At 44.7% G+C, this 16603-nt stretch overlaps 1 protein-coding gene across 4 annotated transcripts in view; it reads right to left on the bottom strand.

Moving 5' to 3' along the window:
• PDE9A (phosphodiesterase 9A) overlaps positions 1 to 16603 on the bottom strand; it is a 104338-nt gene that overhangs the window by 36140 nt on the left and 51595 nt on the right. Inside the window, exon 1 of one of the 4 annotated variants that reach the window (XM_019963068.2) lies at positions 10875 to 10949. The exons of 2 other annotated variants lie outside the window; for them this stretch is intronic. The gene's annotated coding sequence lies outside the window, so the exon portion shown is untranslated. Of the gene's footprint in view, positions 1 to 10874; positions 10950 to 16603 lie in introns of those variants that run through there. One more of the 4 variants, XM_019963076.2, reaches the window with a different exon arrangement.

Here is a 16603-nt window from a genome sequence, read left to right as displayed (position 1 = left end):
ATGAGAAAAGAAAGACTAATGGAAAAGGGTGCACTCTGTGGACCACGGGTTGAACCCCAACACCGTGCCCAGGAGCTGCCTGGGTACCTGGGGGAGGGGTGCTCGGGTCACTGGTCGGCAGCAGGGCCTTTCCTGGGCCTCGGGTTTCCCGTCCAGCTTCAGATGCCCTTTCCCCCTGGGACAGCTCTCAGTGGTGCCTCAGCAGAGTGGCCGGGGCTGTGATCTTCCTGTAGTCAGCACCAGCCATAAAAGCAGGCAGGACTGGTCTTTAAATACGGGACGCTTTCATGCAATGCCCCGGACCATTTTATGGGGGCAATTACTATGACAGAAAGTTCAAGGCATATTTTGAGTGCAACACACACTGTTCTCACGGTAGGTCCCAGAGAGAGGAAGCAGCTGGGGTGAGCGAGTTTGTCCCTCTGTTGCCTGTTACATAAAACTGGGCTGGGCGGCTGGGTTTACAAGGTCCAGACCCCAGGCTGTATGTAGCTGCCCATTTTCCGGTTTCCTGGCCGGGCCCAATGTGGGATGCCTCATAGAGAGGTGAGGAATGCACGGCACCGTTCCAGCCACTCTGTGCTCTTGGGAAGGGCGGGCTCTCCCCTTGGTTCCAGGTGGCAGTTTAGCTCACACCTTAAAATTCTGGGGACCTAAACAAGGCTTCCTCCTGAACTCGCGTAAGCTTCCATATAGACTCTAAACCCGACACAAATCAAAACCGAGCCAAGCGTGTCCAGACAAACAAAACCCCCGATAATCCAATTTGGCAACAGGGCTCCAAAGCTAAACATGTTCACGTGCTCTGATTTACTGTTTCCAGTTCTAGGAAAAACCACATATATGGACACAAAAGATGTTCATCATGACGTTATTTAACGCAGTGAAAACTGTGATGGACATCACTTATACCATTTAGATGTGGTGTGGTGTATCTGTACTGTGGAAGCGTATTCTGCTACTAGGAATAATATCTTAGAAAAATGTTCATGCCTATTATAAAGCTAAGAAAGTCATAGTACAGTGTGATTCCATTTCTTAAAACTTGGGAGAGTATACTCCAAAATAATAATAGTAGTTACTTTTTGGTTGTAAGATTATTTTTGTTTCTCTATATCTAATATACTTCTATAATAACTTATGTTAATTTCACAGAAGTATTTTAAAAAATAATCTAAAATAACCTCTAGGACCTCATTCCTTCACCTGCCAAAGGAAAGAGTAGACCAGATGACCCAAGGTTTCCTCTGGCTTTAGCATCCTATGAGTTGATGAGAAGAAGGAAAACGATGTCCCATCATATCTCTTGGAAATACAAGGGTAAATATGTCAGCCAGGAAACTTTCTTGAGCCACATGTTGAGCTGATCAAAGTTCTATCCTTCAGAGAGGACCAGACCCCTCAGGGGAGAAAAATGGTGGCTCCATTGACAAGACCCACCAGTGAGAAGGCTTCACAGGCTTCTTTGGTGAACTTAGCAGTATTTTAGATCACTTACTCTGAAATCTTGGGCAAAAGTGTATCATACAAGCTTTAAGAGTTAGTGGCCTGTCTCAGTCTTGAGATATATTTAAAAGTCCATCAGCAGTTGCAGAATGCACATTCTTTTCAGGTGCCTATGAAGTGAAGTGAAAGTCGCTCGGGTGTGTCCAACTCTTTGCGACCCCATGGACTATACAGTCCATGAAATTCTCCAGGCCAGAATCCTGGAGTGGGTAGCCTTTCCCCTTTCCAGGGGATCTTCCTAACCCAGGGATCAAACCCAGGTCTCCTGCACTGTAGGCAGATTCTTTACCAGCTGAGCCACCAGGGAAGCCCTGTGCCCATGAAGCATATACCAAAGTAGACCATAGGTCGGTGAACACACACTCAAAACCCACAACAAATCTGAAAGAACCACAACCAAATAGAGTATGGTTTATGACCTTTAAGAGAATCAAACTAGAAATCAGTAACAGAAAGATCTTCAAACACTTTGAAACTAAATGACACACTTCTAAGTAATACATGGGTCAAACATGAGGTCTTAGGGATATAAAGATAGACACTGAATGATAATTACTTCACAGAATTTTGCTGTTTTCTGCCAAGTAGAATGAAAATGAAAATACAACACATGACAATTTAGCTGTGGGACACAGCTAAAGCAGTGCTGAGAGGAATATTTATAGCACTGTATGCTTGCATTTGCAGAGAGGAAAACTCTTAACTCCATAATCTAAGAACCTAGAAAAAGAAAAGCAAAAATAAACCCACAAGAACAGCAGAAGGAAGGATACAATAAAAAGCAGAAATCAATGAAATAAAAAACAGAAAAACAACCCAGGAAATCAATGAAACAAAGGACTGGTTATTTAAAGATATCAATAAATTGACAAATCTCTGGCAAGACTAAGAAACACAGAGAGAACACACAGATCACCAGTATCTAGAATGAAAGGGGAGACAGCATTACAGACCTCACAGACCTCAAAAGGGTAACAAGGAAACACTAAAAACAACTCGAAGCACACAATCTTGACACCCTAAATGAAAATGGACCAGATCCTAGAAAAGTATGAACTACCACACTCATCCAATATGAAGCACACAATCTGAAAAGTCTGCAACTATTAAGGAAATTGTGTTTATTTTAAAAAAATCCCTCCAAAGAAATTTCCAGGTGCAAATGGTTTCACTGGAGAATTTGGCCAAACATTTAAAGAAGAATTAATCAGTCCTTCAAGAATTAAACAATTTCTTCTAGAAAATAGAAGGGTACACGTTTTATGAAGCTAGTATTGACCCGATACCAAATCTAACAAAGACAACAAAAAAGGAAAACTGCAAGTCAATATCTGCCATTAATATGAATGCAAAAATTCTTAACAAAATATTAGCAATTAGAATTCAGCAAAATATAAAAATAGAACTAACAAGTGAGTTCAACATGGTCATAGTATACAAGATAAATATACAAATTGACTGTATTTATATATACTAGCAATGACCATGTAGACACTAAAATTAAAATCACAGCACCATTTACATACACTTTAGTTCAGTTCAGTCGCTCAGTCGTGTCCGACTCTTTGCAACCCCATGAATCGCAGGATGCCAGGCCTCCCTGTCTATCACCAACTCCCAGAGTTCACCCAGACTCACGTCCATCGAGTCAGTGATGCCATCCAGCCATCTCATCCTCTGTCATCTCCTTCTCCTCCTGCCCCCAATCCCTCCCAGCATCAGAGTCTTTTCCAATGAGTCAACTTTCACATGAGGTGGCCAAAGTACTGGAGTTTCAGTTTTAGCATCATTCTTTCCAAAGAAATCCCAGGGCTGATCTCCTTCAGAATGGACTGTTTAGATATCCTTGCAGTCCAAGGGACTCTCAAGAGTCTTCTCCAACACCACAGTTCAAAAGCATCAATTCTTCGGCACTCAGCCTTCTTCACAGTCTAACTCTCACATCCACACGTGACCACAGGAAAAACCATAGCCTTGACTAGATGGACCTTTGTTGGCAAAGTAATGTCTCTGCTTTTGAATATGCTATCTAGATTGGTCATAACTTTCCTTCCAAGGAGTAAGCGTCTTTTCATTTCATGGCTGCAGTCACCATCTGCAGTGATTCTGGAGCCCCCCAAAATAAAGTCTGACACTGTTTCCACTGTTTCCCTGTCTATTTCCCATGAAGTGATGGGACCAGATGCCATGATCTTTGTTTTCTGAATGTTGAGCTTTAAGCCAACTCTTTCACTCTCCACTTTCACTTTCATCAAGAGGCTTCTGAGTTCCTCTTCACTTTCTGCCATAAGGGTGGTGTCATCTGCATATCTGAGGTTATTGATATTTCTCCCAGCAATCTTGATTCCAGCTTGTGTTTCTTCCAGTCCAGCGTTTCTCATGATGTACTCTGCATAGAAGTTAAATAAGCAGGGTGACAATATACAGCCTTAATGTACTCCTTTTCCTATTTGGAACCAGTCTGTTGTTCCATGTCCAGTTCTAACTGTCGCTTCCTGACCTGCATACAGATTTCTCAAGAGGCAAGTCAGGTGGTCCGGTAATCCCATCTCTTTCAGAATTTTCCACTTTCTTGTGATCCACACAGTCAAAGGCTTTGGCATAGTCAATAAAGCAGAAATAGATGTTTTTCTGGAATTCTCTTGCTTTTTCCATGATCCAGTGGGTGTTGTTAATTTGACCTCTGGTTCCTCTGCCTTTTCTAAAACCAGCTTGAACATCAGGAACATACACTTAAAAAAACTCAAATAAATGTAAATAAAACATATGGAGAAGTTGTGTGTTGAAAACTACAAAACTCTGGTAAAAGAAAAATATAAATGGTGAGACCATTAAGAGTCTTGTGATGAGGGTGAAAGAGGAGAGTGAAAACGCTGGCTTAAAACTCAACATTCAGACTAAGATCATGGCATCCGGTCCCATCACTTCATGGCAAATAGATGGGGAAAAAGTGGAAGCAGTGAAAGATTTTATTTTCTTGGACCCCAAAATCACTGTGGACAGTGACTGCAGGCATCCATGGAGTTAAAAGACATTTGCTCCTTGGAAGGAAAGCTATGACAAACCTAGACAGCATATTAAAAAACAGAGATATCATTTTGCTGACAAAGGTCTGTAGAGTTAAAGTTATGGTTTGTCCAGTAATTATGTATGGATGTGAGAGTTGAACCATAAAGAACATGAGCACTGAAGAACAGATGCTTTTGAACTGTGGTCCTGGAGGAGACTCTTGAGAGTCCCTTGGACTGCAAGGAGATTAAACCAGTCAATCCTAAAGGAAATCAACCCTGACTATTCACTGGAAGGACTGATGCTGAAGCTGAAGTGTCAATACTTCGGCCACCTGATGCAAAGAGTCAACTCATTGGAAATGACCCTGATGGTGGGAAAGATTGAGGCCAGGAAGAGAAGGGGGTGACAGACAATGAGATGGTTGGATGGCATCACCGACTCAATGGACATGAGTTTGAGCAAACTCCGGGAAATACTGAAGGACAGGGAAGCCTGGTATGCTGCAGTCCATGGGGTCACAGAGTCCGACATGACTTAGTGACTGAATAACAGCAACAAATGCAAAGTGGACTCTGGATGTAAAATAGGAAACTATAAAATCTAGAAAAAAATAGAGGAAAATCTTCAGATTCTTGGGCTAGGCAGAGAGTTCTCAGACTTGACAACAAAAACAGTCCATAAAAGGGAAAATTGATAAACTGGACTTTATCAAAAGTAGAACTTTCCCTTTGGGAAAAATCCTGTTAAGAGATAAAAAGGTATATAGTCTGGGGGAAAAAATAATTTGCAAATCACGTATCTGACAAAGACTTGAAAATAGACAATGAAAAGAACAGTAAAAACTCAACAGTAAAACAACAGAACAATTCAATTTGAAAAGGGCAGGGCACAGACATTTACTCATCTGCTTGTTTTGGCTTGTGGGATCTTGGTTTCTGAACAGGGATTGAATGCCAGCCCCCACAGTGAAAGCCCTGAGTCCTAACCACTGGACCGCCAGGGACTGCCATGAGCAGACATTTTACTGACGGGCATATACAGATGGATGACAGGCACATGAAAAGATGCTGAGCTACATGAGTCATTGGGAAACGCAAATGAAAGCACACTGAAATATCACTGCACACTTATCAAAAAAGCTAAAAAAAATTTAAAAAAGTGACAACCCCCAATGCTGGAAAAGATGTGGAGAAACTAGCTTACTCACACACTGCTGGTGGGAATGTAAAACAGAACAGCTATTCTGGAAAAGGGTTTGGCAGTTTCTTAACAAAACTAAACATACAATTACTGTATGACCTGCACTTGCCCTCTGGGACAGAGAAGTGACAGGTTATGTTTACACAGAAGTCGGTACACAATGTTCAGAACAGCTTTTATTTTTAATTGCCCTAAACCAGAAACAACCCAGATGCCCTTCAGCAGATGAATGAATAAACAGTGTCCCGGCCACACCATGAAATATTACTCAGTAATAAAAAGGACTGAACTTGTGATACACATAGTAGCCTGGATGCATTTCTAGAGAATTATGCTGGGTGAAAAAAGGTCAATCCCCAAACTCACTCATACATAGAACATTCTTGAAATGCAAAACTATAGAGATGGAGAACAGATTAGTAAGTGTCAAGGGTTAAGGGGCGGTGGATAAAGGGATCTGGATGATGCTATAGAAAAGACACTTGCTCCTTGGAAGGAAGGCTATGACCAACGTAGACAGCCTATTAAAAAGCAGAGACATCACTTTGCTGATAAAAGTCTGTACAGTCAAAGCTATGGTTTTTCCAGTAGTCACAAATGGCTGTGAGAGTTGGATCAAGAAGAAATTTGAGTGCCAAAGAATTGGTGTGTGGTGCTACAGAAGACTCTTGAGAATCCCTTGGACAGCAAGAAGATCAAATCAGTGAATCCTAAAGGAAATCAGTCCTGAATATTCACTGGAAGGACTGATGCTGAAGCTGAAGCTCCAATACTTTAGTCACCTGATGTAAAGAGCTGACTCCTTGGAAAAGACCCTGATGCTGGGAAAGACTGAAGGGAGGAAGTGAAGGGGGTGACAGAGGATGAGATGGTTGCATGGCATCACCGACTCAATGGACATGAATCTGAGCAAACTCCAGGAGATAGTCAAGGACAGCGAAGCCTGGCATGCTGCAGTCCTTGGGGTCACAGACAGTTGGAGACAACTTAGCCACTGAACGACATAGAAAGGCAGCATGAGGGCCCCTTGGGGGATGAGATGCTCTGTGCCTGACTGCAGCAGCGTCTGGGGTGAGCTCTTACTGCAGTCTGAAGGATGTTACCACACCAGCAAAAAGGGTAAAGGGTGCCTGGGTCTCTGCATTTTTTCTTACAACTGTATGTGATTGTTTAATGACTTAAAAAACGTTTAACAAAAAATTTAATAGACTGAATGGAAAGAAAAAGTTAAGGGGGAATTTTCCCTTGTTTTTTGAGGTGGGCTCCTTTGAGCATTACAGGATTTTTTTAAAAGATTTTTTATTTTGATGTGGACTATTTTTTAATTCTTTATTGAATTTGTTACAGTATTGCTTCTGTGTTACATTTTGATTCTTTGGCTGAGAGGTGTGTGGGATCTTAGCTCTCCGACCAGGGCTCTAACTGCACCTCCTGCATTGGAAGTCTTAACCACAGGATTTTGATGCTGAAATTTAATTTCTACCCCAAGCACTTCATCCTATACCTTCCTTTTCCTGGCTGAATTCGAGGCTCGGATATTCATATTCCGGTCCACGTAACAGCTACACCTCAGCCCATGTGCCACCCATGTCAAAAAATCTGATGTCTTCAGAAAGGGCACAGGCACAAAGGTAAGCTGGCAGGCAGAGAGCCCCAGGGCGCCGGTGCCCAGGTCATGGCGCTCATTCTGCTGCCATCTCTGTAATTTCGCCCTGAGCTGCTTCTTTAGATCCTGCACAATCTGCATTCTTGTGCAAGGGGAAAGGGCAAAAAAAATGCCTCTCTGCAAAAGGCCAACCACACCCACACATCCATAAACACAGCCTGTTCAGGAAGTGGGTGCCTCCCCCGCCCCAGCCCAGTACACTGGAATTCCTGCCTCGGGCCACTGCTTCCTCCCAGGGGAGTTCTGAACTTAAAACAAATTGTGTGTAGAATACGCTGGGCAGAGCCTGGCCGGTGTTGCACAGTCCTGCCTTAGCCATCACCACTGCTATTACATCACAGGTGTTACTATGTCACTAAGGGTTGCCAACAGCCACAGGTGCTGTCGTTCTGTCACTAAGGGTCCCTGACAGCCACAGGTGTTGTTATGTCACTAAGGGTCACCAACAGCCATTGTTGTTCAGCTGCGAAGTTGTGTCTGACTCTTTGCTACCCCATGGATAGCACGCCAGGCTCCTCTATCCTCCACTATCTCCCAGAGTTTGCTCAGATTCATGTCTATTAAGCCGATGATGCTATCTAACCATCTCATCCTCTGCTACCCCCTTCTCCTTTTGCCTTCAACCTTTCCCAGCATCACAGTCTTTCCAGTGAGTCAGCTCTGAATTAAGTGGCCAAAGTACTGGCGCTTCAGTTTTAGCCATTAGTCCTGCCAATGGATATTCAGGATTGATTTCCTTTAGGATTGACTGGTTTAATCTTGCAGTTCAAGGGACTCTCAAGAGTCTTCTCCAACACTACAGTTCAAAAGCATCAATTCTTCGGCGCTCAGCCTTCTTCACAGTCCAACTCTCACATCCATACATGACCACAGGAAAAACCATAGCCTTGACAAGACGAACCTTTGTTGGCAAAGTAATGTCTCTGCTTTTGAATATGCTATCTAGGTTGGTCATAATTTTCCTTCCAAGGAGTAAGCGTCTTTTAATTTCATGCAACCTAAATGTCCATCGACAGAGGAATGGATAAAGAAGATGTGGTGTGTGTGTGTGTGTGTGTGTGTGTGTATATACAGTGGAAGACTATTCAGTCATTAAAAAGAATGAAATAAGGCCATTTGCAGCAACGTGGATGGACCTAGAGAGACTCATACTGAGTGAAGTGAGCCAGACAGAGAAGGAGAAATATCACGTGGCATGCCGCATATGTGGAATCTAAAAAGAAATGATACAAATGAACTTAACTTACAAAGGAGAAAGAGACTTATGGACTTAGAAAATGAACTCATGGTTGCCGGGGTGGGGGTGGGGGGAAGGGATAGTTGAGGACTGTGGGAAGATCATGTACACACTGCTATATTTTAATGGATAACCAACAAGGACCTACTGTATAGCACATGGAACTCTGCTCAATGGCACATGCCAGCCTGGATGGGAGGTGGGGGAGAATGGAAACATGTATATGTATGGCGGATCCCTTCACTGTTTACAAGATTGTTAATTGGCTATACCTCACAAGAAGATTGTGGGGTATATCACAAGATTGTTAATTGGCTATACCCCAATACAAAATGTTTTTGTTGTCAAAATAATAATAATAATAATAATAAAAGAATAACCAGCCACAGCCAGGGATGCTGGCAGTTCAAGATTGGACATGACTGGGGGGTCATGCTGGTGTCCGACTGGACTGTTGAAAAACCTTTGGAAGTTTTTGAGATAACTGAGAGAGGAAGTAAGACTGAGAACAGGAGTCAGCAGAATGCCTGCTGGTTCACAGAATGGAGGCTGCGGTGGAGGCGGCCCACGGCCACGGGTGACCCACGTGTACTTCAGGGAAAACTCTGCTCCGCGAGAACAGCTGACATATCATCAGAAATGTCCCCAGGTCTAGGACATTGTACTGAACGTCAAGGATGCTGCTCCAAGCTCACCACGATTTAATGAGTGCCCACGGCTTTAACTAAGGCAAAGATTTAATGAAGGCCAAACAGTCAGCCGTCAGCACAGAGGTCTCGTCACCAGCCTCTGCAGGTCTAGGGTGCTCTCTCCCTGCTCACACCTGGGACAGGCCTGATTTAAATATGCTGGGGGCCTCGTCCGCTGACCTCTTGGGTAATGGGCCCTGCCAGGTAGATGCCGGGGCTGGCAGAGTCTCCCACCTATAAGGGAACACTTGCATTTAGTTCCAGGACCATCTTGCAGTCTGGCAGCATCTGAACTGGGTTTTCTGGATATTTCCAGACCGTGGCTCTCTACCAGGGTGGTCCTCAACCTGTCCTGGGCCAGAAATGAGGGGTCAGGAGCAGCCCACCCGCTGGAGACGGGTGCAGAGTTGCCCAGTGGGGGTTGTGGGCAGGACTCTGCCTGTGGGCTGGCAGGATGGGCACCCTTCCCCATGCTGTTTCTTCAGCTGCCCCCACGAGTGGCCAGAACAGCATCCAAGCCTGCCTTACCCCGGTGCCAGAGGCTGTTGCCCGACTCTGCTGCTGTGCATGCTTCAAGGAACCCGCCTCCGCCTCTCCCAGCCCTTCCAGGAATTGTTTATTTGTTTCAGACAAATCCTGCGTCTCTGCAGCACAGAGCGACATAAAAGTCAGGTTTAACTGATCGACAAGACAGCCCAACCCTCCAATTCCTACTCCAGAGGTCAGCTGAAGGCGATGCCGTGGCCAGCTAGGCCAGTCAGCGGACAGGTACTGCTCTTTTCATGCCGTGCTGGACAGCACAGAACAGTGGACGGAACGCTGGACTGTCCACGGCCATTCCTCCATCCTCCGCACACCCAGGCTGGTTGGCACACGTACCATCCTCCCTGAGGGCAAATGGGAGACAACCACAGCCCTAGTAACACTCTGGCCCCACACCTGTGCCTGCAGGGAGGAGGCCTGGGGACATTGGCACGGTTCTGGAACCTCAACCCCCAACAGTGTCATGAGTAACACCTGTGGGCATGTGTGTGCTGCCTGGAGTCCACCGTGAGTCCCAATCTCTCCTGATAACGTCTGTATAACTGTTGCACGATATTTTTACTGTGTCTCCATGCTGTCAGTATGATACACAAACTGTCTGACTTTATCCATCTCACCCAAAGCCCTGCTGCTGCTGCTGCTAAGTCACTTCAGTCGTGTCCGACTCTGTGTGATCCCATAGACGGCAGCCCACCAGGCTCCCTCGTCCCTGGGATTCTCCAGGCAAGAACACTGGAGTGGGTTACCATTTCCTTCTCCCGTGAGCATCCTTCAAAAAATATACTTAACTGACTCCCTCCCAAAGCTTTTTCTAAAAAAAACATGGATATTCCTTCAAAAGGGCATGTCTTGCTTTTGCATTAGAGAAAATCACCCCCATCTGAGACCCTGAATATTGGGGGTGCATTTATTTCCAGAGCTACATGTAGGTAGGGCCAGGAGGGGACTCCCTGTGTGTCCCCTCCCACCCCTCCTTCTGGGGGTGGCACTGCCCTTCTCCAGGGAAGAAGGGGGGACTCACCTCTGCTCCACTTTTGCTCTCCTGGCCCCTCCAGCCAGCGAGGCCATTCTAGCCCCAGGCACAGTCATGGCAATTCACTGTTTATGGAGGTCATAAAACAAAGAGCAGAAGGAGGGCGCTTCCTTTACAGCCCAGGAGCACAATAAAATGGGATGATGAACAGTGGCCTGGCCTCGCTCCTTAAAGGGACAAGCACCGTTTCCAGGGTCTGTCCTGCCAAGAAATCACCCTGGGCTATTGGCGGCCAAAGGGATGTTCCAGGTGATGCTCAGTGTGGCTTCAACTAGATGCTTTCACTTCCTGGTAGCCATTCTGATGAGACAAAGAAAGTGAAGGGGACCCTGGGGCCCTGGCGACCATATCTGATGTAGGGAGAGAGTGTCTCCTACATAGCTGTCTTGGCTGAGCCCTTGCAGGCTCGCTGCAGACCCGCCAGCCCTCGGGGGCAGGAACTGGACTGTGTCCCCTTCTGTTCTGGAGCTGGGATTTGAGGTCTGCATAGCTGAGTCTGACCTCAGATGTCTGGGCACAACTCCTCCCTCTGCCCTCCTCTCCCTTTAGGCTCAGTTTTTGAGAAAAATGTCTCAAAGGGAGTAGCTCCTGGGACAGACAGCAATGCAACTTTATAGTATCATGATTGCAACAACCACGGCAGTCTTTATGGAGCACTTCCTAGATTCCAGGCACTGTTCTGAATGGTTTGTACATGCTGATCATGTAAGGCTCCTAAGAGCCTGAAGCGGCTGCTGATGTAGCGAGAAAGCCTCGGTGGGACTTGGCCAGACCCCCCGGTGCACCCCAGACATGTTCCCACGTGGGCTGCAAAGACGGGCAGTGTCGCCTATGATTATATGTCTTTTTCTTTTCCCTTATATTTCTTCTGATTTTTGCTTTATGTATCTTTGTTTCTCTGTTGTTAGGTGTTTCATGGTTTATGATGTCTATCTTCTTTGTGAATTGTACCTTTTATCATTAAAAATGTTCATCTGTTTCATTTTAAAAAATTCAGAGAGAGAAAAACAAATATTGTCTATTAATGCATACGTGTGGAATCTATAAAAATAGATGAGCTTATTTGCGACGCAGCAAGGGGGGGAAGGTGGGGTGGGATGAAACGGGAGACTGAGATTGACACATATACACTGCTATGTAGAAAATAGGTAACTAATGAGAACCTACTGTACAGCACAGGGCACTTTATCAATGCTCTGCGGTGACCTAAATAGGAAGGAAATCCAAAAAAAGGGGATATATGTACACGTGCGACTGATTCACTTTGATATACAGCAAAAACTAACACAGCATTGTAAAGCAACTATACGCCAATAAAAAAATTAACAATAAAAATTAAAAGGCATCAACATAAAAAAAAAAAAAGATGGGCAGTGTCTCGCTGACCCATGAGGGCAAAGACATTCTGCATACTGGCCTCCTCTCTGAGAACAGACGCCCACCCTCCGCCGCCATGGCCTGATGAGGGGTTGGACTTTTGAGGGAGAAGGACACCCTCAGAGGAATCTGAAGCTGAGAACTGGCAGCTGATTGACGGTGCACGCTGGCGGGACTTTGTCCATTATGTGATAACCTCATATGTCTTGGTGATAGGACACTCTGTGGGAAAGTAGAATTACGGTGAAGCCAAAGGGAGTCCACCCTGGACCACTGTGTCTGGGCTTTGATGGTGTGCAAAATGACCCCAGAAGATGGGTGTCAGGAAGAAGTCTCTTAGGGTCAACTCTGATCGAAGAAGGTGATGGATGATGGAGGCCTCATTTGACAGGAGGACTCCTGCAAAACTCTATCAGAAACTGAGCAGAACCAAAGGGTCTCCTCCATCAGCTGCATAATCGTAGAGGCTGCACAAGATAAACTAAAAATAAAACCCCAGATGACACGGAGGTTGAAATGAGAATGTACTTACAATTGCCTTTCATGTGGCAATTATAAGTATTGGATTAGTCAGAAAGTTCATGGAAGTTTTTCCATAACATCTTACGGGAAAACCCAAAAGAACTTTTTGGCCAACTAGGTGCTGCTACTGCTAAGTCGCTTCAGTCGTGTCCGACTCTGTGCAACCCCACAGACGGCAGCCCACTAGGCTCCTCCGTCCCTGGGATTCTCCAGGCAAGAATACTGGAGTGGGCTGCCATTTCCTTCTCCAACTAGGTGGCTCAGCGGTAAAGAATTTGCCTGCCAACATGGGAGGCAGGGGTTTGATCCCTGGGTTGGGAAGATCCTCAGGAGGAGAAAATGGAAATCAGCTCCAATATTCTTGCCTGAAAAATGCCATGGACAGAGGACTCTGGTGGGCTATAGTCCATGGGGTCACAAAGAGTCAGACAGGACTGAGTGACTGAGCATGCAATACATCCAAAAACTAAAGAAAAAGATGCTAGTGAGTGGTAATCAGATAGGGGATCTTAAGAGGAAAATCTACAAATAAGAATATGACATTGTTGAATTTAAAAATATATCTGACATTAAAAAATCATGGATGGGCTTATAGCAATTTGAAGAATAGTCAGGGAAATTGAGGATCCATCATCATGAACTCTCCAATCTGAAGAGTGGAAAGAAAAGAACATTAAAAAAAAAATAACAGAGCCAGTCACTTGAGGGATAAGAACAAATGTTCTAACTACATGTAACTAGTCTCAGAAAGAAAGGGGAGAGAAAGGAGCATAAAATACACTTAATGAAGTAATTGTGACAATGTTGACAAATTTAATGAAAACAAATTTATACACCATGGAAGCTCAACAAAGAACACCATGGAGGATAAGCAAGAAGAAAATGAAGGCAAAGCAGGGTCAAAGTGCTGAGGCCCATGGATAAAGGAAAACACCTTCAAAGTGTCCAGAGAAACGGGACACCCGTGCAGGGCAACAATGACAGAAGATGAGATGGTTGGATGGCATCATTGATTCAATGGACATGAGTCTGAGCAAACTCAGGGAGACGGTGAAGGACAGGGGAGCTGGCTGTCCTTCACCCCATGGAAGCATGCTGCAGTCCACGGGATCACAAAGAGTTGGACACAACTGAGCAACTGAACAACATCAAAATGCAACAATAAAAGCTGACTTCTCATCAGAAACAGTGGAAGCCAGAAAAAAAAAAAAAAAAAAATGGACATCTTTAGACTCCTTCTAAATACAAAAACAAAACCAAACCCTGAATGCAGCAACCTATACCCTGAAAAAGATTTCAAAATGAGGGCAAAACAGAGACAAATTCAGAGAGGCAAAAGCTGAGAGAATTAGTCACTAGCAGTTTGTACTTCAGGAAATGTTAAAAAAGAAAAATTTCAGGCTGAAGGGCTGTAACACCACTTAGAAGTTGGAATCTACAGGAAAAAAAAAAAGCAGCAGAATTGGCAAAAAGTTATCTTTAAGTTTCTTTTAATCATTTCTTCAAAAGACAGCTGGCTGTTTACAAATCTTAATACTGTATTATGGAGTTTATAATGGATGTAAATTGTCTTAGTTGCTCCGTCTGCTGTAACAGACGACCAGAGACTCAGTGGGTTGTAAACAACAGACATTTGCTTCTCACAGTTTTGGGGCTGAAGTCCAAGATCACGGCACCAGCAGAGTCAGTGTCTGGGGAGGGCCCACTGCCAGGCACATACATGGCCATTGTTCCACTGTCCTCACAGGGCAGAAGGGACGAGGGAGCTCTCTGAGGTCTCTTTCATTGTTTAGTCACTAAGTCATGTCTGACTTTTTGTGGCCCCATGGACTGCAGCCCACCAGGATCCTCTGTCCATTGGATTTCCCAGGCAAGAATACTGGGTCTCCTTTATAAGGGCACTAATCCTATTCATAAGGGCTCCACTCTCATGACCTACTCAGCATCCAAAGGCCCCACCTCCAAATGCTATCACACTGGCGGTTAGGATCTCAACATGTGAATTTTGAGGGGACACGAGCATTCAGTGTATAGCATAGGTCTAAAGTGAACTGTGGCAATAGCTCAAAGGTTGTGGGGAGGAATTCTACTATTGCAAAGTCCTTACTTTTTATGTGAAGTGGTACAACGTTAGTTTTAAATAGAATAAAAAGTTAAGGATGATTTAAAAAATGGGCAAAGATCTGAAAAGACAGTTCAAGAGAAAAAGATATCCATGTGGCAAGTAAACATATGAAAAGATGCTCAATGTCATCAGGGAAGTGCAAATTAAAACCATAATGAGATACCACTCACACCTATTAGAATTGAAAAAATAGCAAAAAAAAAAAAAATCAAAAACACCAACACCACCAAATGCTAGTGAGGATGCGGGGCAACAGGAACTCTCATTCATGGCTGGTGGAAATGCAAAATAGTACAGTCACTTCCGGAGAAGGCAATGGCACCCCACTCCAGTACTCTTGCCTGGAAAATCCCATGGATGGAGGAGCCTGGTGGGCTGCAGTCCTGGGGTCTCGAAGAGTTGGACACGACTGAGCGACTTCACTTTCACTTTTCACTTTCATGCATTGGAGAAGGAAATGGCAACCCACTCCACTGTTCTTGCCTGGAGAATCCCAGGGATGGGGGAGCCTGGTGGGCTGCCGTCTGTGGGGTCGCACAGAGTCGGACACGACTTAAGTGACTTAGCGCAGTCACTTTGGAAGGTAGTTTGGTGGTTTCTTACAAAATTAAATGCACGACTGAGCAACTGCACTCCTGGGTATTTACCCCAAACAGTTGAAACCCACGAGAAAGCAGAAGAAAAAGAATCCTGGATCCAAGATCCATAAAAGACAAATGACTGGGCTTCCCTGGTGGTCCAGTGATTAAGAATCCACCTGCCAATACAGGGAACACAGGTTCAATCCCTGGGATGATTCCACATGCCTTGATGCAACTAAGCCCACGCACCACAACTACCGAAGCCGGAGCACCCTAGAGCCTGTGGCTCTGCAAGAAGAGAAGTCGCCACAATAAGAAGCCCACACACCACCGCTAGAGAGTAGCCCTCTCTCACTGCAAATAGAAAAAGCCTGCACGTAGCAATGAAGACCCAGTGCACCCAAGAAGGAAATAAGTACACGCAAAAACAAACGGCAACATTCACCCAAATGTTTACAGCAACTCTGTTCACAGTTGCCAAAACTTTGACACACTCAAGACATCCTTCAATAGGTGAAGGAATAAACAAACTACAGTATATTCATGGAACATTAATCAACACGAAGAAGAAATGAGCTATGAAGCTATGACCAGGTAGAAAGGAAACTTCCTCAGTGAAGGAAATCAATCTGAAAAGGCTGCAGACTGTATGATACCAACTACAGATACTCTGGAAAAGGCACCACTATGAAGACATTAAAAAGATTCGTAGTTGCCAGGGTTCCAGGGGAAAGGATAGACGAACAGGTGAAGCACAGAGAATTTTTAGGGCAGAGAAACGACTCTGTATGACCCTGTAGCGGTGGATGCAGGTCATTACGCATCTGAAACCCAGACTGTCTACCACAAAGATTGAACGCTGATATTAACCATGGACTTTGGTTGACAATGACGCGTCAGTGTTGCTCACTGATTACAATGAATGTAAAGCTCTAAGGCAGGATGTTGATGGTGGGGGAGGCTGTGTGAGTGTATCAGGAGGGAATATGGGGGAACTCTCCCTGCTTTTCACTTAACTTTGCTTTTTTATTGGATCTCCAAAAAAAGAAAGCTTGTAATTAAAAAAAAGAAAAGGTTAAGGATACATAGTGAAATATAGCAACCAACTAAAA

This window comes from Bos indicus, chromosome 1, assembly GCF_029378745.1.
Source record: "Bos indicus isolate NIAB-ARS_2022 breed Sahiwal x Tharparkar chromosome 1, NIAB-ARS_B.indTharparkar_mat_pri_1.0, whole genome shotgun sequence".
Classification (NCBI taxonomy): Eukaryota; Metazoa; Chordata; class Mammalia; order Artiodactyla; family Bovidae; genus Bos; species Bos indicus.
The sequence above is the reverse complement of the archived record's forward strand: the minus strand, read 5'-3'. Positions and strand labels throughout refer to the sequence as shown.